At 41.1% G+C, this 25,872-nt stretch overlaps 1 protein-coding gene across 1 annotated transcript in view; it reads left to right on the top strand.

Annotated features, from left to right (window-relative positions):
- LOC126292035 (amyloid-beta-like protein) overlaps nucleotides 1-25,872 on the top strand; it is a 1,795,419-nt gene that overhangs the window by 1,068,663 nt on the left and 700,884 nt on the right. The window lies entirely within an intron of this gene.

The raw sequence follows: 25,872 nt of genomic DNA on the forward strand, positions 1-25,872 counted from the left end.
CGGACAGCAATCCGCGGTTGTTTGCTGATGAGGCTGTGGCGTACAGAGAGATGACTTAGACAAAATAGCTAGATTTTGTGATGAATGGCAGGTAGCTCTAAATGAAGAAAAATGCAAGTTAATGCAGAAGAGTAGAAAAAACAAACCCGTAATGTTCGAATACAGTTTTAGTAGTGTCCTGCCTGACACAGTTAGGTCGATTAAATATGTGAGCCTAACGCTCAAAATCGATATGAAACGGAACTAACATGTAAGGCTTATAGTAAGGAAGGCGAATGGTCTATATCTATTTATTTGGGCATTTTAGGAAAGTGTCGTTCATCTGTAAAGGAGACCATATATACGACACAAGTGCGGCTCTTTCTTGAGTACTGTTCGAGTGTTTGGGATCTGCACCAGGATGGATTAAAGGAAGACATCTAAGCAGTCCCGAGACAGGCCGCTAGATTTGTTATCGATAGTTTCGAACAACACCGAGGAGTCAAGCAGTATATTGCTCCCTCCTACGTATATCTCGCGAAGATTCCATGACGATAAAATCAGAGAGATTAGAGCACACAGAGGCATACCGACAATCTTTCTTTCCACGAACAATACGAGATTGGAATAGAAGGGAAAACCGACAGTGGTACTCAAGGTACCCTCCACCACACACCGTCAGGTGGCTTGCAGAGTATGGATGTAGATGTAGATGTAGATGCAAGTATTACTTAGAAGTTACGGGGACTCTACGTCTAAATCTACATGGATTCTCTGCGAAGTGCCTTGCACTTCATCGAATTGCCTTCAAAGTAATTCTCTATCATTCCACTCTCGAACAGCGAGCGGAAGAAACGAGCCTCTATTATCCATGGAGGGAAGGTGACGTTTCTTTCGAAGAACACTGTTGAGAAAATATAGAGAACTGACATGTGAAGCTGACTGTAGAACGATTCTAATACCGCCTACATACATTTCGCGTGAAGACCACATAAGAGAAATTAAGGCATGTAAACAGTGGTTTTTCCCTCACTCTGATTGTCAGTGGAGTAGAAAAGGGAATGACTGTGAGTGGTATACGGGGTGTTACAAAAAGGTACTGCCAAACTTTCAGGAAACATTCCTCACACACAAATAAAGAAAAGATGTTATGTGGACAAGTCTCCGGAAACGCTTACTTCAATGTTCTATCACATTGCCCTGGTGCTGATACTTCATTGGTTATGATTAACTTTACCAGGTTTTGGATCGGCATGTGAGTGCAGGAGTGTAGTGTGGAAACAGCTACATCTACATGGTTACTGTGCAATTCACATTTAAGTGCTTGGCAGAGGGTTCATCGAACCACAATCCTACTATCTCTCTACCATTCCACTCCCAAACAGCGCGTGGGAAAAACGAACACCTAAACCTTTCTGTTCGAGCTCTGATTTCTCTTATTTTATTTCGATGATCATTCCTACCTATGTAGGTTCGGCTCAACAAAATATTTTCGCATTCGGAAGAGAAAGTCGGTGACTGAAATTTCGTAAACCGATCTCGCCGCGACGAAAAACGTCTTTGCTGTAATGACTTCCATCCCAACTCGCGTATCATATCTGCCACACTCTCTCCCCTATTACGTGATAATATAAAATGAGCTGCCCTTTTTTGCACCCTTTCGATGTCCTCCGTCAATCCTACATCGTTTGGCTTTAGTTGATGTTCGTCTTATATTCTCGTTTCAAGACACTGTCCATTCTGTTCAGTTGCTCTTCCAAACCCTTGGTTGCCTGTGGGGCAAGGTACGTATCTTTCGAAGACCACTGTTGAGAAAATTTAGAGAACTGGCATTTGAAGCTGAATGCAGAACTATTCTAATGCCGCCTGTGTGCATTTCGCGTGAGGACCACATAAGAGAAATTAAGGCATGTAGACAGTCGTCTTTCCCTCACTCTATTTGCGAGTGGAGTAGAAAAGGGAATGACTGTTAGTGGTATATAGGGTGCCCACAACACCCACCGTAGGTGGCTTGCAGAGTATGTATGTAGTTGTGGACGTAGATCTAGAAGCTGCAATTCATCACACCAAACAGAAATTGTATCCATGTTATGCTCCTAATCACTCAGCGAGGGAAATTTACACCACAACATCATCTATACGCAGCAGCAAACCTGCTCGCTCTCTCCGTCACACCGATGTGTACACAGAACAAGAGCGGTTCTATCACATTGCCCTGGTACTGATACTTCATATTGTTATGATTAACTTTATCAAGATTTGGATCGGCATGTGAGTGCAGGAGTGTAGTGCGGAAAGAGCTCGGGCATTGTTTGCTGCGATTCCCCACGAGCGCACCTGACTCACCTGGAGAGCACGAGTCGTATTGCACGGACACTCGGCCAGCGGCGAGGCGACTGTGTGCCTCCAGTGTGAGGAGCGGCGGCGTCCGCAAGTGGGCCGGTGCTATCTCCAGGGTCTAGGGTCACGCAAACACTGCGGGCGCCGAGCGCGGAAGCGTCGTCCGAACAGGGCACACCGAAATACGTGGCTGCGGGAGAGAGAACCGGCTAAAATCTCCCAAAAGAGCAGAACAATTTAGGGATCAACTACCAAACAACGACACGCACCACGTGCTCAGGCAAGAGGACACATTTAATATCCTGAATAAACTAGCACATGCGATCTCAAGCAAAAGTCCTCAAAGAATACCTGAGAAACAATTACTGAATAAACACCAGACTCCGTATACCCTCCGTGTTCCGCCAGGACACGGATCTGGCCAGCCGCCTCACGGCTCAAACCCGCCATGTTTTAGGACTACGTTCAATACCTCCTCATTAGTTACATGGTCTACCCATCTAATCTTCAGCACTCATCGCCGGACTTGACAACGCACCGATCATGACAGTAGATATAGAGATAGATTAGTTATAGGCTCAGAACTGTTGTTGTTGTTGTGGTCTTCAGTCTTGAGACTGGTTTGATGCAGCTCTCCATGCTACTCTATCCTGTGCAAGCTTCTTCATCTCCCAGTACATACTGCAGTCTACATCCTTCTGAATCTGCTTGGTGTATTCATCTCTTGGTCCCCCACTTCGATTTTTACCCTCCACGCAGCCCTCCAATACTAAATTGGTGATCCCTCGATGTCTCAGGACATGTCCTACTGAAACTTCCCGTTAGAAAAATTATAAATGACTGTGCTTAAACTGACACACAATATTCTTTTTTGTTTTTTAGCGCAACGCAGTCTGACTTTCAGTAATCCCCACAAAAGAATGGCCCTGACTAACATTAACCTATACCTTTCATGAATCACTTACCTCACAAAAATCTTCATTACTCGAACTACTGCAATATAGCGAGCGCCACTACTGCCGGCTAAATAAAAGATTCTAACTACTAAAGGCACTAACTACAGATAAGTATAGTTAGCAAAGGTAAGATCTTGATAGAGAACAAACAATTTATTTACCTTAATATTGTTCAAAAGTCATATTATATATATATATATATATATATATATATATATATATATATATATATATATATATATATATATCAGTTCATGACATCCAGTCTTACAAATGTACTGTTTCTGATGGACACACATCCAGATCATCCGCTCTCTAAATTCCTCCATTTCTCTCCCCACATCCACCACTGCTGGCGGCTCACCTCCAACTGCGCAACGCTACGCGCTGTTAACATTCAGCTGCTACAATTGCAGACAACAATGCAAACTAGCCACAGACTGCACACAGCACAGCCAGTGATTTTCATACAGAGAGCTACGTGGCGTTACCAATAAGAAAACCTAAACAGCCTACTTACACTACCAACCGATCCCTTCTTCTAGTCAAGGTTGTGCCACAAGCTCCTCTTCTCCCCAATTCTATTCAATACCTCCTCATTAGTTTCATGGTCTACCCATCTAATCTTCAGCACTCTTCTGTAGCGCCACATTTCGAAAGCTTCTATTCTCTTCTTGTCTAAACTATTTTTCGTCCACGTTTCACTTTCACACATAGCTACACTCCGTACAAATACTTTCAGAAACGACTTCCTGACATTTAAATCCATACTCAATGTTAACAAATGTCTCTTCTTCAGAAACCTCTGAATTACGATAGTTAGATCAGCACAGAACTGCAGCCACAAAGTCATCGGCCAGTCCAATGCCAGGGGCAGTCCCACTGGGATTAGCTCAGTGGGAAAGGCCAGCAAAATTAGGTTTTTATCGTCTGGCACACCTGTGACGCTGCAGGTTGAGTAGCCATAGTAACTTGTTAAAAGTAGTATCAAAGTCTAACAGTAGTAGAAAATTCAATCCAATAATCATAACAACATGCGTAGTAAATAACAGTAGAATAGTCCCCATAGTGGTGAAGGCATTATAGAATTTACCTGTAGTGTGAGAAAGTAAAAGCTGCAGATTGTCATTTGTAATAGTTAGAAATAGGACCTACTAACGTACTTAGGTAGTACGTTAATTTGTATAATTATAATGATTTGACTAAGATTTTTTTTAAAAAGGGCTGTGATACCTACACGTTTCTGCAGAGAGCAGTGGCAGGCAAACTTTTTTGCTCAAGGGCCAATACTTCGAGCCGCATATGTAGCGATCTTGTATTTAATCGGTTGTTGTTTCTGTTTTTGTCGTAGTGCTCGTCAGTCCGAAGACTGGTTTGTCGCAGCTGTCCACGCTACTCTAACCCATGCAAACCTCTTCCTCTCCAAATAACTACTGCAACCAACATCCTTTTGAACTCTTGGTCTCCCTCTACAATTTTAACCCCCAACTCTTACCTCCAGTACTGAACTTGTTACCCCTTGATATGTCAGTAGCATGAATGATCAACAAAAACACTGGGAACAAGAGCCCATCACCTTGATCCCACAAAGAAGCCAAAAGGTTTTGACCTACTGAAGAACCTTTGGTGCCGCCTCAACAGGTTAAGGACTGGACACGATTGTTGTAGGTACTTCAGGTACAAATGGGGCTGGATCAGTTCACCAATGTGTGAACGTAGTCAAGAAGAGCAGACAATTGAACATTTAGTCCAACGCTGTCCACTTCATTCATACCCTGGAGTTCCCGATGACTTGTTCACTCTCACACCCAGCTTAATTAACTAGTTGAAAAACACGGACTTTAATGTTTAATCTTGTATAACATCATATGTATATTATATAAAATCATTTGTCTTATATCAGCTGTATATTGTATAAATTCACCATGCGATTAAATAAAATAAATAAATGTCAGAACGTGTCCTATAAACTGGTCCTTTCCTTTAGTCAAGTAATGCCACAAATCCCCTCTCTCCTCACTTCTACTCAGTGTCTCCTCAGTTACCCATCTAGCCTTCGACATTCCTCTGTAGCGTTACATTTGAGTAGCTTCTATTCTCTTCTTATCTGACTTGTTATCATCCAAGTTACACTTCCATACAAGATACACTCCAGACAAATATATTCAGTAAAGACTTCCTTGCCGGCCGGCGTGGCCGAGCGGTTCTAGGCGCTTTAGTCTGGAGCAACGCGACCGCTAGGTCGCAGGTTCGAATCCTGCTTCGGGCACGGATGTGTGTGATGTCCTTAGGTTAATTAAGTCTAAGTAGTTCTAAGTTCTAGGGGACTAATGACCTCAGATATTAAGTCCCATAGTGCTCAGAGCCATTTGAACCATTTTTGAAAGACTTCCTAACACTTAAATCGATATTAGATGTCAACAAATTTCTATTCATCAGATAGGCTTTTCTTGCCATTGCCAACCAACATACTTCGTTCACTTTTCTTCGGCCATAATCAGTTGTTTTACTGCCCACATACACTATGTGATCAAAAGTATCCGGGAACCTGGCTGAAAACGACTTACAAGTTTGTGGCACCCTCCATCGGTAATGCTGGAATTCAATATGGTGTTGGCCCACCCTTAGCCTTGATGACAGCTTCCACTCTCGCAGTCATACGTTCAATTAGGTGTTGGAAAGTTTCTTGGGGAATGGCAGCCCATTCCTCACGCAGTGCTGCACTGAGGAGAGGTATCGATGTCGGTCGGTGATGCCTGGCGTTCGAAAGCATCCCAAAGGTCTCCTATAGGGTTCAGGTCAGGACTCTGTGCAGGCCAGTCCATTGCAGGGATGTTATTGTTGTGTAACCACTCCGCCACAGGCGGTGCATTATGATCAGGTGCTCGATCGTGTTGAAAGATGCAATCGTCATCCCCGAATTGTTCTTCAGCAGTGGGAAGCAAGAAGGTGCTTGAAACATCAATGTAGCCCTGTGCTGTGATAGTACCACGCAAAACAGCGAGGGGTGCAAGACCCCTCCATGAAAAACACAACCATACCATAACGCCATCACCTCCGAATTTTACTGTTGGCACTACACAACGCTGTCAGATGACATTCACCGGGAATTTGCCATAGACACATTGTGTTCCGTGATTCGTCACTCCACACAACGTTTTCCCACTGTTCAGTCGTGCAATGTTTATACTCATTACACCAAGCGAGGCGTCGTTTGGTATTTTGCGGCGTGATGCGTGGCTTTTGAGCAGCCGCTCGACCATGAAATCCAAGTTTTCTCACCTCCCGCCCAACTGTCATAGTACCTGCAGTGGATCCTGATACACTCTCGAATTTCTTTGTGATGGTCTAGATACTATTACACGTTACGATCCCCTTGAACTGTCGGCAGTCTCTGTCAGTCAACAGACGAGGTCGGCCTGTATGCTTTTGTGCTGTACGTGTCACTTCCCGTTTCCACTTCACTATCATATCGGAAACAGTGGACTTAGGGATGTTTAGGAGTGTGGAAATCTCGCGTACAAACGTACGACACAAAGTGACACCCGATCACCTGACCACGTTCGAAGTCCGTGAGTTCCGCGGAGTGCTCTCTCGCGATTTCTAAAGACTGCTGAGGTCGCTGATATGGGGTACCTGGCAGTAGGTGGCAGCAAAATGCGCCTAATATGAAAAACACGTTTGTGGGGCTGTCCGGATACTTTTGATCACATAGCGTACCAAAATTCATTTACTACTTTCAGTGTCTCGTTCCATAATCTAATTTCATCAGTACCAGATAATTTAATCCTATTACATTCCATCCACATCGTTTGGATTTAGTTGATGTTCGTCTTATATTCTCCTTTCAAGAAACTGTCCATTCTGCTCAGTTGCTCTTCCAAATCCTTGGTTGTCTCTGGCAGAGTTAGATCGAAATTTTTACATGCTCTTGCTAAATTTTAATTCCTTCTCCTATATACTGGTAACTCACATAAGTTAGTGTGCCCTTAACAGCTCAGCAACTGTAACGGCGCGATCAGTTGGTCACCGGCCACGAAGTACTGATCGTTAGGAGTCGGCACAGTCCGGATGTCTTCGTGTCGTCTGTTTACTGTTACAGATTCCTGCCACCTTCGGCGACCCCAAGAGCCTGACGTAGTGTTGTTTTGCTGTCTCTATGAGCGGACGATTAACCGATTCATAATAATAACTGTACTTATCGCTTAATGCAATATGAGAAAGAATCGCAAATATTTAGTAAATGTTTTGAATAACATATTTCTTTTACTCATTAAGTTGTCTTACAAAAGCCTTAATTTAATTTCAGTTCCTTGCTACAAATATGTACCGCATTTTAAAAGGATTGTCTATTAGCATTCGCTAATCAACATTACTTCCGTGTCAAATTTTAAAGTGTAGCACCTGATTAGTGCCACTTGCACACGCCCGTGAGTTGTCAGTACAATAAAACATCCCCCCCCCTTCCCCTCTCTCACATCCTCGAATCCCTCAGTGGCTGCGCTACTTACCCCTCTGCCCCTGAGGTAAGCGGCCAACTTCATTAGCTCGTGACCAAATACATGAACGACAATTAAATATAAACGCGCTTTAAAATATCACTGTCTCTGAAAGTACTTGTGTTTGTTACTGAGCAAGAAAATTGCACCCTTCCGAAACTCTTTATGCTAGTTGACATATTTGAATTCTGGTGTTTCTGGCTTGAAGCGTGTTACTGCAAAATACGGCTGAAAACCGTACGCCGGCCGCCATTTGACCACCACCGACATAGGTCGTGCGAAAGAACTTGCTCCTCTGCTAGCAGGAGTCTACTGTACGTAGGTCACTGGAGCAGTGAACTGCCCCTGCTGACTGCGTATGCGCCAAGTCATTCTCGTTTTGAAGAAGGGTTCTAAAACAGGCGCACAAAGCTGTAGTCCTGTGTCACTGAAATCAGCCTGCTGTGTAATTTTAGAATACAGTTGATGCTTGCGTATATGACGTTTCTGGATAGCGAAAATATGCTCCGTAACACTCAACATGGCAACCGAAAACAATGATAGTGTGAAAGCTCGCTCTCTTCGTCCACGAGACCCAGGAATCAGTAGGCTGGTGCCCGGGATGATGTGTTCCTTAACGTCCGGAAGGCATTCGATACAGTTCCGCAGTGTTGGCTAATGAACAAAATACAAGCGCACAGAATATAAGCCAGCTGTGTGACAAGACTGAAGAGTTCCCAGGAAATTCCTAACGAAGAGAGATCTTCAGGTACCTTGAGGAAACTAAATATCTCGAAAGCGACGCATATTTCAATTTAAAAAAGTTCCATGTGAAAAGTAAATATTAATAAAGGGGATATCCAATTCTACCTAGAAAATACGAGGGGCGTTCAATAACTAACGTTGTTGTTGTTGTTGTTGTTGTGGTCTTCAGTCCAGAGACTGGTTTGATGCAGTTCTCCATGCTACTCTATCCTGTGCAAGCTTCCTCATCTCCCAGTACCTACTGCAACCTACATCCTTCTGAATCTGTTTAGTGTATCTATCTCTATGTCTCCCTCTACGATTTTTACCTTCCACTCTGCCCTCCAGTGCTAAACTGGTGATCCCTTGATGCCTCAGAATATCTACGACCAACCGACCCCGTCTTCTGGTCAAGTTGTGCCACAAATTTCTCTTCTCCCTAATTATGTTCAATACCTCCGCATTAATTATGTGATATGCGCATATAATCTTCAGCATTCTTCTGTAGCACCACATTTCGAAAGCTTCTATTCTCTTCTTTTCCAAACTATTTATCGTCCATGTTTCACTTCCATACATGGCTACACTCCATACAAATACTTTCCGAAACTACTTCCTGACACGTAAATCTATACTCGATATTAACGAATATCTCTTCTACAGAAACGTTTTCCTTGCCATTGCCGGTCTATATTTTATATCCTCTCTACTTCCACCATCTTCAGTTATTTTGCTCCCTAAATAGCAAAACTCATGTACTACTTTAAGCGTCTCATTTCCTAATCTAATACCCTCAGCATCACCCGATATATTTCGACTACATTTCGTTATCCTCGTTTTGCTTTTGTTGATGTTCATCTTATACCTTCCTTTCAAAACACTGTCCATTCCGTTCAGCTGCTCTTACAGGTCCTGTGCAGTCTCTGACAGAATTACAATGTCATCGGCGAACCTCAAAGTTTTTATTTCTTCTCCATGGATTTTAATACCTACTCCAAACTTTTCTTTTGTTTCCTTTACTGCTTGCTCAATATACAGATTTAATAACATCGGGGATAGGCTACAACCCTGTCTCATTGCATTCGCCACCACTGCTTCCCTTTCATACCCCTCGACTCTTATTACTGCCATCTGGTTTCTGTACAAATTGTAAATAGCCTTTCGCTCCATGTATTTTACCCCTGCCACCTTCAGAATTTGCAAGAGAGTATTCGAGTCATCATTGACAAAAGCTTTCTCTAAGTCTACAAATGCTACAAACGCAGGTTTGCCCTTCCTTAATCTATTTTCTAAGATAAGTGGTAGGGCCAGTATTGCCTGAGGTGTTCCAACATTTCTACGGAATCCAAACTGATCTTCTCCGAGGTAGGCTTCTTCTATCAATCTTCACGCAGTATCATATCTTCCATTTCATCTTCAACTACATCCTCATCCATTTCCATAACACTTTTTTTCTCGACCAATTTGTTGTGGGACAACTTGGAATATTCCCGCTCCAGCCCCTATAGTTTCATAAAGTTCCGATGGGCTGCGGTACTATAAGTAGACTTCTGTAACAGAGGTGCGCTCCGAGTAGAGAGCTGTAGTTGACTTTCTTTTGATATAAAACCAGAGCATCGCAGATATTCGTAGGCATCTGCAGAATGTTTATGGAGACCTGGCACTGAACAAAAGTACGGTAAGTCGTTGGTCGTGGCGTCTGTCATCGTAGGAACAAGGTCACGCAAACCTCTCCGATCTCCCGCGTCTCGGCAAGCCTCGCGCAGCTGTGACTCCTGGAAAGTTGGAACGTGTGGACATTCACACTCGAGACGATTGGGCTATATGAATAAAACTGAAGCACAAGCTTGGTGCAAAAGATATACTACCGGCCATTAAAATTGCTACACCACGAAGATGACGTGCTACAGACGCCAAAATTTAACCGACAGGAAGAAGATGCTGTGATATGAAAATGATTAGCTTTTCAGAGCATTCACACAAGGTTGGCGCCGGTGGCGACACCTACAACGTGCTGACATGAGGAAAGTGTCCAACCGATTTCTCATACACAAACAGCAGTTGACCGGCGTTGCCTGGTGAAACGTTGTTGTGATGCCTCGTGTAAGGAGGAGAAATGCGTGCCATCACGTTTCCGACTTTGATAAAGGTCGGATTGTAGCCTATCGCGATTGCAGTTTATCTTATTGCGACATTTCTGCTCGCTTTGGTTGAGATCCAATGACTGTTAGCCGAATATGGAATCAGTGGGTTCAGGAGGGTAATACGGAACGCTGTGCTGGATCCCAATGGCGTCGTATCACTAGCCGTCGAAATGACAGGCATCTTATCCGCATGGCTGTAACGGATCGTGCAGCCACGTCTCGATCCCTGAGACAGCAGATGGGGACGTTTGCAAGACAACAACCATCTGCACGAACAGTTCGACGATATTTGCAGCCGCATGGACTATCAGCTCGTAGGCCATGGCTGCGGTTACCCTTGACGCTGCATCGCAGACAGGATCGCCTGCGATGGTTTACTCACCAACAAACCTCGGTGCACGAATGGCAAAACGTCATTTTTTCGGATGAATCCAGGTTCTGTTTACAGCATCATGATGGTCGCATCCGTATTTGGCGACATCGCGGTGAACGCACATTGGAAGCGTGTATGCGTCATCGCCATACTGGCATATCACCCGACGTGATGGTATGGGGTGCCACTGGTTACACGTCTCGGTCAGCTCTTGCTCGCATTGACGACACTTTGAACAGTGGACGTTACATTTCAGATGTGTTACTACCCGTGGCTCTACCCTTCTTTCGATCCCTGCGAAACCCTACATTTCAGCAGGATAATGTACGACCGCATGTTACAGGTCCTGTACGCGCCTTCCTAGATACATAAAATGCTCGTCTGTTGCCCTGGCCAGCACATTCTCAAGATCTCTCACCAACTGAAAGCATCTGGTCAATGGTAGCCGAGCAACTGGCTCGTCACAATACGCCAGTCACTACTCTTGATGAACTGTGGTATCGTGTTGAAGCTGCATGGACAGCTGTACATGTACACGACATGAAAGCTCTGTTTTACTCAATGCCTAGGCGTATCGAGGCCGTTGTTACGGCCAGAGGTGGTTGTTTTGGGTACTGATTTCTCAGGATCTATGCACCCAAAATGCATTAAAATGTAATCACATGTCAGTTCTAGTATAATATATTTGTCCAATGAATATCCGTTTATCATCTGTATTTCTTCTTGGTGTAGCAATTTTAATGGCCAGTAGTGTAGAAGTAAGAGCATTCACTTGGAAGCAAAAGGTAAAAGCAGAAGCATTAGCTTCTGATTGTAAGAATAACCTTTAGCTTCTCCTCTCTACCTTTTATTTCTAACACAGTAGCAAAAGCTCCTAGCCGCCTGCTTGCTACGCATTGTCAACGAACCATTGTTTAGCAAGAGCAGGCTTCATCATTGTTTCCTTTGCCGTGCGACTGCGTTTCGCTTCATTTATTTTCAGTGAGTACTGTCATTTATCGACTGAAGATGTCCTCGTCCGGTTCAGATGAAAGCTCGTATGTGCAGAAAGTACGGTGTTGTTTGTAGTCACGGCTTTAGAAAATCATCCTGAGTTACTTGAGAAGTCACAACTTCCAGAACAAAAAGAAAGAAAGAAAGAAGAAGCAATCCTAAATGTTATACATTCATTTGAAACTAATATCGGCATTAAAACTGACAGGAAACATTTGCTAAAGAAAGTTAGTAACATGAAAACGAGACTAAAAAGGAAAAATGATAAGAAAGAAAGGGAAATAAACCGATTGTTTTAAATGTTTTGGAGAAAACGCTTATCACAACACTTTCTTTTTTAAAAAGGTTATTGAATGACTTGTGACTGTACTCATTTGGATTGCGAAAGAGGGTCATCAGCCAGGTCTTTAGGCCATATCCTTCATCACCCAAAAGAACGGTGTTCTTACATTCACTCAGCACTTCCCAGACACTTGAATTTCTCCATATTCGATTGATATGTACTGACCCGGGCCAGCTAGCCTCAACACAAGTGAACTGTTCCTTCACGTTGCATGTAGCCCGCACATTTATAACTTTTCTGTTGATATATGGGTCGCCAAATGGCACAAGTTTTGGAATTAGCACATGTGTACAGTCAGTTACACCAACGGCGCTTGGAAATTTACATTTTTGCAGACACTCATTTTCAGCCACAGTAATATCATGTGTTGATGGCGGAAACTTGATCCAAAAATCAGCTTTTTTCATAATCTTTTTAAAAACGCTACTCACTGTAGTTTTATGAATTCCTGTTTCTTGTGCTATTCCAGACTGGAATCCTGGATCAGCTACATATCGAAGGAAAATCATCATCTTCTGTTCCAACGATAGTACTCCACCTCTTCTTTGCCCTGTCTCTGTCAGAAAATGCTTTGCAATACACTTAACATTTTCTTCGTTGAAACGATACATAGTTTTATAATGCTCTCCAAGTGGACATCGACGTCATCTGTAGCATTTTTCTGCTATTTGAGCCATTTCTGCACTCTGCAAACGTGAGCCAGCTATTGACCAGCCTTCAAGTTATACAAACAATTGCTTCCAGAATGAAGTCAGAGTTTCTCTTTATTCTTATTGTTCATCTAATACCAAAGCAAGAGCTCAAGGGGAAAGCAAAAGCTTTCATTGTTATTTTTGTTCCCGCAAGCAAAAGCTCTTGCCCCACATTCTTTTCATAAATTCGGAAGCTTTAGCTTCGAAATTCGAAGTAAAATCGTTTGTTTCACTTTATTCTTACGGCCCATTGTCGCCACAGAAATGGAATCGAATTTTTCCTTCTCCGTGACGACGCAAGGCCTCACACAAACCTGCGCACCCGTAAGGAACTCACAGAACTTCAATGGACTGTTCTTCCTCAGCCATCCCTACGGCTCGGATCCCGCACCTTCCGGCTTCCTTCCGTTTGGCTCAATGAAGGACGCACTTCTCGGAAAGCAGTATTTGGATGACGGGGAGGTTATTGAAGCAGCAATACGTTGGCTCCATCGTCGACCAGTAGAGTGGTACCTTGCGGGCTTATAGCCCCCCCCCCCCCCCCCTCCCCCAGTAAGGTGGCCTAAGGCTGTCGCATTGAGTGGAGATTATGTTGAAAAATATGGTTTTGTAGCCAAAAGAGTGAGAAATAATATGGTGCACTGCAATCCGGAATGTAAGCAAACTGCATGTGTATTGCATTACTTATTGAACACCCCCTCATATAACCGGACCAATGAATCGTGAAACTCTCACTGGATTTTCTGCAACTTCGCCAATGCAGCGCCGCCAAAGCAGCTTGCATGTATAAACTCACTGCGAAACGATTTATATTTTGTACATGTATTGCAGAAGCGCAGTCAGAACGCAAATGAGGTCTTAATTTGGAAGTTATTGTGGCGCTATAAACACGGGAAGGCGTTTCCTAATGTGGGATGAAAAGTATCAGGCAGTGCGGTATAGATAACACAGGGAGATGGAAACCCACTCGCCTTCTTCGACGCTAATTAGAATAGTCTGTACTGACAGATTTGTATAATATGTCAAAACCAGGAAAGGTATAAGGTAAGGACGCTTATTGTCACAACTAATGTTTTATTTGTTCACTGAAAATGGAATAAGGAAAAACGACGGTTGTTTCCTGTCGAGGACAGAAAACTAGCACAATATGAGACATCGATGATGCAGCAACAGAAGCCGAAAGCGAACAGCGACTGCGTTTTGTACTAAATGTAACTGAACATGTGCAACCTGTAGAGTGGACACGGTGCTGGGCTGAATGTTACCGTACGATGGGGGGAAAAAATTTGAGAGAGATACTCATTTTGATGCGGTGCCAGAAAAACATAATAGGTACAAGCAAGGCACAGAAGCAAGGACAAAGCCAAAAAGTATTTTTACAAGAATAAATAGCAGCTATGTCTATGAATGGATAAATCGTGCCGGGTTTTAAATGTACTAAAATGAGTCAGAAACCTGTAAGGAACCTCGCGAAACAAACTACAATCGCCAAAAAGCATCAGAAAGCACGCAGAAAGCAGGTAACAATTTATTTCTTCTCTTTAAGGATTTTGAATGACACCGGTACGATTACGACTGGGCTACTGTGAACCGTGGATATTGCATTGCACTCAGATTCTATTATTATACACTGCCAGATAAAATTGGAACTCCCTCACCGACTGCGTTTAGTGGAACCAGGATGTAATATGCACATGCTGAGGGGTTGTAGTGTTTGTAATTCACATGTCACGGCCACCGGCAATCAGATGGCGTTTAAGGGGCTTGTCTGTGAGAACTCTGTTTTGACTGCGCAGGTAACAAATGTGTTTAGGTTAGCGGTGAACAGTGTTTGCAACATTCTAAGGTACATGGAAGCAAACACTCGTCAAGATCGGTGCGTTGCGCTAACAACTAGCCGGTACTGATCACAATAACGTATATAATTCAACATTGCTCAATAGATGTCTCGACAAGTTGCCTTTGTTTTTGGAAACTCTGAAAATTAGTTTCAATAGTTGGTCTGTAACGGTAGATAACCATTTTAGAACGCGAATGAAAGCAGCAGCAGCTCACCATATCATCAGCTGGTACATTCATCGCAGTTTTGGAAGCTACTTGAACACTATTGCTGCCGTCTCTTTTTTTTGAAAGTTAGAATCCGCCAACTTCATTATTTACTTCGTTATTTACAAACGTATTTCGTAAGTGTTCATCGACAAGTATGTTGGCTGTATGAAGTATATTCTGATTTACGAGCAAAATTAGAATTCACTGCGAGAAAAATAAGCTTATTCCTTCTCCACTCGAAAGCAGCTGAAAAAAAGAGAACAAACGGCAGCAGATAAATTCCAGTACCGGTACCATAATACATTTCATTTGCATTATGTGCTAAAACTAGGAAAAACGACAAAGGTAAGGTACCTCAGTGTGCAAAAAAATGACAGTTCTAGTTCACGTTACTGTGCAGTCACTCAGAGGTAAAAAAGTAAAAGATCACATACAGAGCTATGTGTGTCGGGTGGATAGTCCCATGATCACACACTATTGCAGAGTAAATATTACACTTGGTAGGATATCAATCTGTGTTAGAGACTACCCATATATAAGATACTCAGTTATAGATGTTACCGCCCCTACCAAACAATCCCTTCTTCTAGTCAAGTTGTGCCACAAATTTCTTTTCTCTCCAATTCTGTTCAATACCTCCTCATTAGTTACGTGATCTACCCATCTTATCTTCAGCATACTTCTGTAGCACATCATTTCGAAAGCTTCTATTCTCTTCTTGTCCAAACTATTTATCGTCGATGTTTCACTTCCATACATGGCTACCCTCCATACGAATACTTTCAGAAACGACTTCCTGACACTTATGTCTATACTCGATGTTAACAAGTTTCTCTTCTTCAGAAACGCTTTCCTTGCCATTGCCAGTCTACGTTTTATATCCTCTCTACTTCGACCACCATCTGTTATTTTGCTCCCCAAATAGCAAAACTCATTTACTGCTTTAAGCCTCTCATTTCCTAATCTAATACCCTCAGCATCACCCGACTTAATTCGACTACATTATATGAAACTGAAATTAAAATATCCAAGTACAAAGCAAATGATACCTACATTTTGAAATCTAAAAAATTGTCATAAAGCTGTATGGAATGACTTTAAAAGTGAAACAAAGCAATGCAAAAAAGACAATACCATTCCCATGGACTCTAATATATTAAATGAATAGTTTGTGAACTGTACAGGCAGTCATCATTCAAGTTGCAACAGCAGTTCAGCTGCTGAGACACTTAAACTGAAGCAAAAAATGTAACTACATTCTCATGGCGTAAGATTACTCCCCACAACATTAGCTAAGTGATGAACAAACTTGGAAATTTTAAAATGTATGTGTAACTTGTGCTCATAAAGAGCATAACAAATGAAATTGCTTTATCTAGCCAACAGGATAGTGGTAGATGACATTTTCCCTGAAGAACTTAACATCTTTGTTACACTGCTGGTGTTTAAGAACGAAGAAAGGCACCTCTCTATTAACTTCAAACCAATCTCAGTTGCTTTAGTTTATTAAAAATAACAGAAATCTGTGTATATAAACAAATACACAACTATTTTGAAAGTAACGGGTTACTGAACACAGGCCTGTTTGGCTTTAGATCAAATATGTCAACAGTAAAAGGAGCAGAAAATCTGTTAAATATTATATATGATGGCACCGAATAGAGACAAGCTGCATGTGCTATGCTTAGAGACTAGGTCACTATGGCAGTAGAAATAAATCATTAAGTATAATCAGAATCTATCCAACAGGCTATAGCAAGTACATGCAAATAATCAGGCATTACAGCTGTTAAAAATAACACATGGAATACAACCACGATCAGTTTCTGGACCCTTATTCTTCATTGTTTATATGAATGACTTCTCAAGTCCTACACCAGGTGAGAATGCGTTGCTGATGACATCGAACTGACAATATTAGGTGGAAACTTAAACCTGTTCAAAATTGCAATAGAGAAAAAAAATGAAAATGACTGATTACTCATGTGTAGCCAGTCAACTGTCCATTAATAAAACTAAAGGAGAATTATTTTATCTGAGTGTCAGCGCAGTGAAGTCTGAGAGTGAGAATGTGAAATTACTTAGATTTGACTTATAAGACTGTTATGGGATGGGTACATAATTACTAAAGCAGCAAGCTGTCAAGAGTATTATTTTTGTTACATAAATTAAGGAACCCCCCATGAACCATGTACCTTGCCATTGGTGGGGAGGCTTGCGTGCCTCAGCGATACAGATAGCCGTACTGTAGGCGCAACCACAACGGAGGGGTATCTGTTGAGAGGCCAGACAAACATGTGGTCCTTAAGAGGGGCAGCAGCCTTTTCAGAAGTTGCAGGGGCAACAGTCTGGATGATTGACTGATCTGGCTTTGCAACATTAACCAAAACGGCCTTGCTGTGCTGGTACTGCGAACAGCTGAAAGCAAGGGGAAACTACAGCCGTAATTTTTTCCGAGGACATGCAGCTTTACTGTATGATTAAATGATGATGGCATCCTCTTGGGTAAAATATTCCGGAGGTAAAATAGTCCCCCATTCGGATCTCCGGGCGGGGACTACTCAGGAGGACGTCGTTATCAGGAGAAAGAAAACTGGCATTCTACGGATCGGAGCGTGGAATGTCAGATCTCTTAATCGGGCTGGTAGGTTAGAAAATTTAAAAAGGGAAATGGATAGGTTAAAGTTAGATATAGTGGGAATTAGTGACGTTCGGTGGCAGGAGGAACAAGACTTTTGGTCTGGTCAATACAGGGTTACAAATACAAAATCAAATAGGGGTAATGCAGGAGTAGGTTTAATAATGAATAAAAAATAGGAATGCGGGTAAGCTACTACAAACAGCATAGTGAACACATTATTGTGGCCAAGATAGACACAAAGCCCATGCCTACTACAGTAGTACAAGTTTATATGCCAACTAGCTCTGCAGATGATGAAGAATTGAAGACATGTAAGATGAGACAAAAGAAATTATTCAGGTAGTGAAGGGAGACGAAAATTTAATAGTCATGGGTGACTGGAATTCGACAGTAGGAAAAGGGAGAGAAGGAAGCATAGTAGGTGATTATGGATTGGGGCTAAGAAATGAAAGTGGAAGCCGTCTGGTAGAATTTTGCACAGAGCATAACTTAATCATAGCTAACACTTGGTTCAAGAATCATAAAAGAAGGTTGTATACATGGAAGAATCCTGGAGATACTAAAAGGTATCAGAAGATTATATAATGGTAAGACAGAGATTTGGGAACAAGGTTTTAAATTGTAAGACATTTCCAGGGGCAGATGTGGACTCTGACCACAATCTCTTGGTTATGACCTGTAGATTAAAACTGAAGAAACTGCAAAAAGGTGGCAATTTAAGGACATGGGATCTGGATAAGCTGAAAGAACCAGAGGTGATACAGAGTTTCAAGGAGAGCATAAGGGAATAATTGACAGGAATGGGGGAAAGAAACACAGTAGAAGAAGAATGGGTAGCTCTGAGGGATGAAATAGTGAAAGCAGCAGAGGATAAAGTAGGTAAAAAGACGAGGGCTACTAGAAATCCTTGGGTAACAGAAGAAATATTGAATTTAATTGATGAAAGGAGAAAATATAAAAATGCAGTAAATGAAGCAGGCAAAAAGGAATACAAACGTCTCAAAAATGAAATCGTCAGGAAGTGCAAAATGGCTAAGCAGGGATGGCTAGAGGACAAATGTAAGGATGTAGAAGCTTATCTCACTAGGGGTAAGATAGGTACTGCCTACAGGAAAATTAAAGAGACCTTTGGAGAGAAGAGAACCACCTGTATGTATATCAAGAGCTCAGATGGCAACCCAGTTCTAAGCAAAGAAGGGAAGGCAGAAAGGTGGAAGGAGTATATAGAAGGTTTATACAAGGGCGGTGTACTTGAGGACAATATTATGGAAATGGAAGAGGATGTAGATGAAGACGAAATGGGAGATACGATACTGCGTGAAGATTTTGACAGAGCACTGAAAGACCTGAGTCGAAACAGGGCCCCTGGAGTAGACAACATTCCATTAGAACTACTGACGGCCTTGGGAGAGCCAGTCATAACAAAACTCTACCAGCTGGTGAGCAAGATGTACGAGACAGGCGAAATACCCTCAGACTTCAAGAAGAATATAATAATTCCAATCCCTAAGAAAGCAGGTGCTGACAGATGTGAAAATTACCGAACTATCAGTTTAATAAGTTACAGCTGCAAAATATTAACGCGAATTCTTTACAGATGAATGGAAAAACTGGTAGATGCGGACCTGGGGAGGATCAGTTTGGATTCCGTAGAAATGTTGGAACACGTGAGGCAATACTGACCTTACGACTTATTTTAGAAGAAAGATTAAGAAAAGGCAAACCTACGTTTCTAGCATTTGTAGATTTGGAGAAAGCTTTTGACAATGTTGACTGGAATACTCTCTTTCAAATTCTGAAGGGGGCAGGGGTAAAGTACAGGAAGCGAAAGGCTATTTACAATTTGTACAGAAACCAGATGGCAGTCACAAGAGTCGAGGGGTATGAAAGGGAAGCAGTGGTTGGGAAAGAAATGAGACAGGATTGTAGCCTCTCCCCGATGTTATTCAATCTGTATATTGAGCAAGCAGTAAAGGAAACAAAAGAAAAATTCGGAGTAGGTATTAAAATTCATGGAGAAGAAGTAAAAAATTTGAGGTTCGCCGATGACATTGTAATTCTGTCAGCGACGGTAAAGGACTTGGAAGAGCAGTTGAATGGAATAGACAGTGTCTCGAAAGGAGGATATAAGATGAACATCAACAAAAGCAAAATGAGGATAATGGAATGTAGTCAAATTAATTCGGGTGATGCTGAGGGAATTAGATTAGGAAATGAGACACTGAAAGTAGTAAAGGAGTTTTGCTATTTAGGAAGTAAAATAACTGATGATGGTCTAAGAGAGGATATAAATGTAGACTGGCAATGGCAAGGCAGTCGTTTCTGAAGAAGAGAAATTTTTAACATCGAATATAGATTTATGTATCAGGAAGTCGTTTCGGAAAGTATTTGTTTGTAGTGTAGCCATGTATGGAAGTGAAACATGGACGATAAATAGTTTGGACAAGAAGAGAATAGAAGCTTTCGAAATGTGGTGCTACAGAAGAATGCTGGAGATTAGATGGGTAGATCACGTAACTAATGAGGAAGTATTGAATAGGATTGGGGAGAAGAGAAGTTTGTGGCACAACTTGACCAGAAGAAGGGATCGGTTGGTAGGACATGTTCTGAGGCATCAAGGGATCACCAATTTAGTATTGGAGGGCAGCGTGGAGGGTAAAAATCGTAGAGGGAGACCAAGAGATGAATACACTAAGCAGATTCAGAAGGATGTAGGTTGCAGTAGGTACTGGGAGATGAGGATGCTTGCACAGGATAGAGTAGCATGGAGATCTGCATCAAACCAGTCTCAGGACTGAAGACAACAACAACAACAACAACAACAACAACACCAACAACAAATTAAGGAAAATTTCAGAATAAATCAGCATTTTGAACGAACCATCAGCGAGCTGGCAGACATCAATACAGTAGTTGGATTCTTGCCATAACCATCCCAGCATGGCATTGTCAACTGTGACAGTCGCTTCCCATATTCTCTCCCAGAACTCTGCTACATCACATGGTAGATGTTGTATGTACGCCAGATCTTTAATGTGTCCTCACAGAAAAAAGAGTGAGATCTGGTGATCGGGGAGGCCATTTCACGAAACAGCTGTCCCCTTCTGTAGCACAGCTGATCCATCAATGTGGCAGCTTTGTGTTCAGGTACTCACGAACTCTGCGATGAAAATAGGGTGGAGCCCCATCGCGCTGAAAAGTGAATGGAAAGCCCAGTTGCATTTGAGGCATCAGCCATTGCTGCAACATATCCACATGGGAATATCCAGTGACAGTGCTCTCGGCAAAGAAGAATGGCCCTTACAGTTTTCAACGTGACAAGGCACAAAAAATATTTATCTTTGGGGAATCATGCTCAAATTCAATGTTTTTTTTTGTGAATGCTTTGCACCCCAGATTCAACAAGTATGGCTGTTCACCTTCACATTAGTGTGGAAAGTGAATTTGTCACAAAAAATTAAGTGATCAACAATGCCATCCCCATTCGCATTCAATTGTTGCAACTGCGAACAAAACTCAGAACACATGTCTTTTGCAGTAGTCATTGAGCTTCTGCACTAGCTCCAATTTGAATGGATTTATAGACAGCTTTTGTCACAAAACTTTCCACACTGCCATTGGAGCCATTTCGAGTTCACAGGATGCACAACACATTGGTTTCTTTGGACTCCTTATGAATGTCTCTGGTACGTGCTCCACATTCACTCCACTCACACTGGGATATCCACTTCTCTTTGCCAGGCACAAGCAACCCATCATAACAATTTTGTTGTTTCAGTGGTAAATGGCCTTCCTTGTTCGTGGCTTCTTTCCATATTTCATTCTAAACATTCATTGAACAGCTGTAGCACACTTGTTTTTGTCAAACTCCAACACACAGCAAGCTCGCTACACACCTGAACTTGCCATGTTTGCAACTAGCACTGACTATCGGCAAACTACCATACTACGCTGTGGCAGTATGCATGAAAAAAAGACTTTCAGGGTTTCTCTTCAAAATGACATTTATGTGATATCTGTACGATGTTTGGTTCTTGTGCCACAAATAGTTGAAAGTGTTCCCAGACTTATGTACACCCTGTATATATTTTAGGTTTGTGCTCCAAGTGAGACTTACAGAAGTCATTTCAGATCAATTAACATTATGACAGTCCCCATGCTTTACATCTGTTGCTATCCAATTTATGCTAAAGAAAATTTTAGAAAACTTAAATTAAGAAATAATTTTCATTTGAAAAATATAATAAATAACCACAAGATAGATTTGCTGTACACACACACACACACACACACACACACACACACACACACACACACACACACACACACACACACACTAATAACCATAAACACATGCCTAAAATTCTAAACATTGCCAAAAACATCTCACATCACTCCCTTGCACAAGTTTTTTAAAGTTTTAGAAACTTCATTTAAAGAGTGAGAATTTTACACAGTTGACGAATTCATGGAGTGGTTTTCAAGAATAGTGCTTTGAGTAACTGTGCTTTTCAGTAAAATCATATCTAATGATAATAAAATTATAATTATGCATTTATACACTTGAACTATAGTGGTGTCATTGCTTCAAGTAACCATAATTAATATGTAAATGTATGCAGGTTTGATAAAATCTTCTCAGGTAATCGGCCAAGGAGTGGTGTCATCTTGTTGCACTGTTTCAGTAAGTTTTATACCCATCTTCTTCACCTGAAAATTATGATTACAAAAATGTTTGAAGTGTTGCGACAAGAAGACACTATTACTCGGCTGGTCACCCAAAAAGATTTTGTCAGTAGAATATGCTGAGAAAGCCCGCAGTCTCACAGATGTAACTAATGTAAAATTGTTTGTGTGTGTGTTCGTGTTTTGTGTTTGTGTGTGACTAAACATTCTAACTAAAGTTATCGTTTTGAAAAGAAGTCTCCTAAAATAATTAGCTAATAAATTTTCTTTTACACTTTATAGGCAGCTGTGACTATATGTTAGTTTTAGCAGATGATAAACATGTTTTTAATAGTTACTCACATTGGTGTGTTTAATGCTTAATTATTATATTATTGACAATGACAACATACCCTTGAGAGATCTGCAACCATTATACAGCATTCTAAGTAACATTTTTGCCTTAGTCATCACAATTCTTTGTCAGTCAGTTACCATACATTACACTTTTCAGATTAGTTTCAGTGGTGAAGTTACCACAAAAACTCAAGTGTATAGTTAACAAAAGAATATTGTTGAGCAACACAAAGGTATTATTAATAGTCCTTAAATGTACCTGTGCAGTTGTATGAAAACAGTTTTGCTGTTTTTTTCCATTTTCATATCACATATATCTTAAAGATCCTCATGATATGTATTACAAATTTTTCATTTATTTTCAGGTGAGTCATCTTTGATATAACTTCGTGCTAAGGACCTTTGGTAAGCACAACACTTTTTATACTTTAAATTAACTTTACAGTGTCCATCAGCAATGGCTAGAATAGCTTGGATCACAATTGCTAATTGTTCCATGCATCAACAGATTTCTTTACACTTGGCTACATTTCATTGGTGTCTGTCAATTTACAGTGTAATTGATTTTAGAATATTGCAGTTCTGTCATCAGGTACCATTTGCTGCAATGACAACCAGGAAACTAGCTGACAACTTCCAGTTTAAACAGCATAATATGGTAGTGTCTCTAGCAGAAACTCGCATAACCAGATATCCATCTCAAATAATTTTATATGCTGTCTAAACAGGAAGTCACTGCAATGCTTCCCACATGTCATTAATGTTTCCACATATACAGATTTCAACTAGTTTTCTGCATATGTGAAACCCCATTTATGTTGCACAAATGGTGACCTTTTTAATATTGATGCAGGCAAGCACCATAACAGTAGGTCATGTCCAAGAATGGAAAGTTACTTCACAAAATTGATCACATTGCAAATTGTCAGCAGTAAAGAACAGGTGACTAGAAACGAACTCATTCTTTAGTTCCAGACACAGCAGTTTGAGTTTAATTAAATAGTGTAAAATATTTAAAATAAACTTCCTAGATAAATACATGTCAGCTTACAAAATCTGTTCCATAGAAGTTAGAACTTCACAACTATGTAGTTAAAAGTTATAAAACATTATATATGGAGACTACTACTGAATTCTTTTGACAGTTAGGTAGTTTAGTTTATGACTGGACTAATACATAAGTAACTTTTGTACAAAAAGAATGAAATTCTCTGCCTTTTTGGATTGGTAGTATTAAGATCTCCAGACATGCCCATAAAGATATGTAATGGCAAAAAAGGTTTTTTTTAGGTAGAAATGCATGCTATCACAGCAATGTCCATTACTAAAATATTCCTGGGTTTCAAGCCACATCAAGTGGTTAACTGCCCATAAGCGGACACTTAACCACTTCACACCACTTGAAACCTAAGCACATTTTATTAAGATTTAGATGTGTTTTTTGTGTTCCACTTTAGATTTATCATATTCATAAACAGAGAGATAGAAAAGAGAAAGTTAATGCAAAAGCAAAAATGTAAAAGAGAGGCTCACATGAATAAAACAGGCATCTAGAGTAACAAAGAGGGACAATAAGACACAGGAAAAATAAGAAGAGGAGTGGGAGTAGGAAGAAGTGAGGTGTAAGTAGAAGACTGAGAAGTGGGCACATGCAGTACAATGGAAAAAAAGTAGTTCAGATACAAAGAAACTTCAATAGTGTAATATAGTTCTGTTGAATTCTCTACTTATTTTGGATATTACATGAAATTACTTGAAATTAATTGCCTCTTTCCGTATCAGTCTTTTTGGTTTTATTTACTTTATTGGGTTTCTTTGTGTGATTCAAGTTTTCATATTTTGTGTCTATTTAGAAAGTATACCCAGGTATTTCTATAGTGATTTTTGTTTTGTACATTTTTAACCCTTTCATCCCCCTGTTCAATCAATAAATAAATATTTGAATACAAACAGCGCCAATGATCCGTGGGAGTCCCTGAAAGAAAGTACAGGGGGTGTTCAGTAAGTGACACAACATTTTTTTTCTGAAAGCAGGTTTATTTTATTCAGGATATAATAAGTAATATTATTCACCACTCTTTTGGCTACAAAACCCTATTCTTTACCACAATCTCTGTTCAGTGCAATAACCCTGTGGGGAGGGACTGTATGCGCACATGGTAACATTCTACTGGTCAACATCATAGCCAATTTTTTGCTGTCTTATTGCATCAATAACCTCACAAGGTTCCATCCATGTGCTGGTTCCTATATAGTGCATTCTTCATTGGACCAAACAGATGGAAGTCAGGGGGTGTGAGATCTGGGCTGCAGGATGGATGAGAAGGAGCTGCCCAATTAAGTCGTGTAAGCTTTTCTCGGATGGGCAGACTTGGGTCAGGCCTGGCTTTCTCATGGAGAGAAATTTGTTGGTGTTTTCATGGTCACTTTTCAGCACTACCGTAGTAACAGCTGTGTGTGGCCAGCCAGTGTCAGGCAGGTTTGCTCGACTTTGTTGCTGTGATGACCCATGCCTCGCCCAGCAACTCATTAGGCTTTTGTTCAGCACAAGGTCTCCGTAACATTCTGCAAGTGCCTATGAATATTTTGAAACTGTTGTTTTCCACCCAAAGAAACTCAATGACAGCTCTCTGCTTGGAACAGACACAATTTGAAGGCTACTTACTGCATTGGCATGTATCAATACTTCATGAAACGACAGGGGCTGAAAAGGAAATATTCCATGATGTCACACAACAAATTGCACATTTATTTCACAACCAAAACTAGTGAAGAAAAAAAAGTGTTGCATTTCGTGTTGAAAACTCCTCATAAATTACACATTATCATGGCAGTCAAAGTAATGCTGTATTACATTTCAAAGTAAAACTGATATGTGATACTCTTTTTTTCCACATATTCACCAAGTCCCTGTATCATTGATCAGAATATTTTACAAATCATTCACTTCCCTGTAGACAAAAATCCACTCCTTGGTCATGAAGCCACTTGAGTAGTACTGTGTGAACATCCTGAGGATTGGGCATCTGTTTTCCCCGGATTTTCTTTCAGGTTCCTGAAAAGATTGCTTGGACATTGTTGTCAGTGGTCAGTGTAGATGGCCTTCCTTCCCAATCAA

This window comes from Schistocerca gregaria, chromosome 9, assembly GCF_023897955.1.
Source record: "Schistocerca gregaria isolate iqSchGreg1 chromosome 9, iqSchGreg1.2, whole genome shotgun sequence".
NCBI classification, from domain to species: domain Eukaryota; kingdom Metazoa; phylum Arthropoda; class Insecta; order Orthoptera; family Acrididae; genus Schistocerca; species Schistocerca gregaria.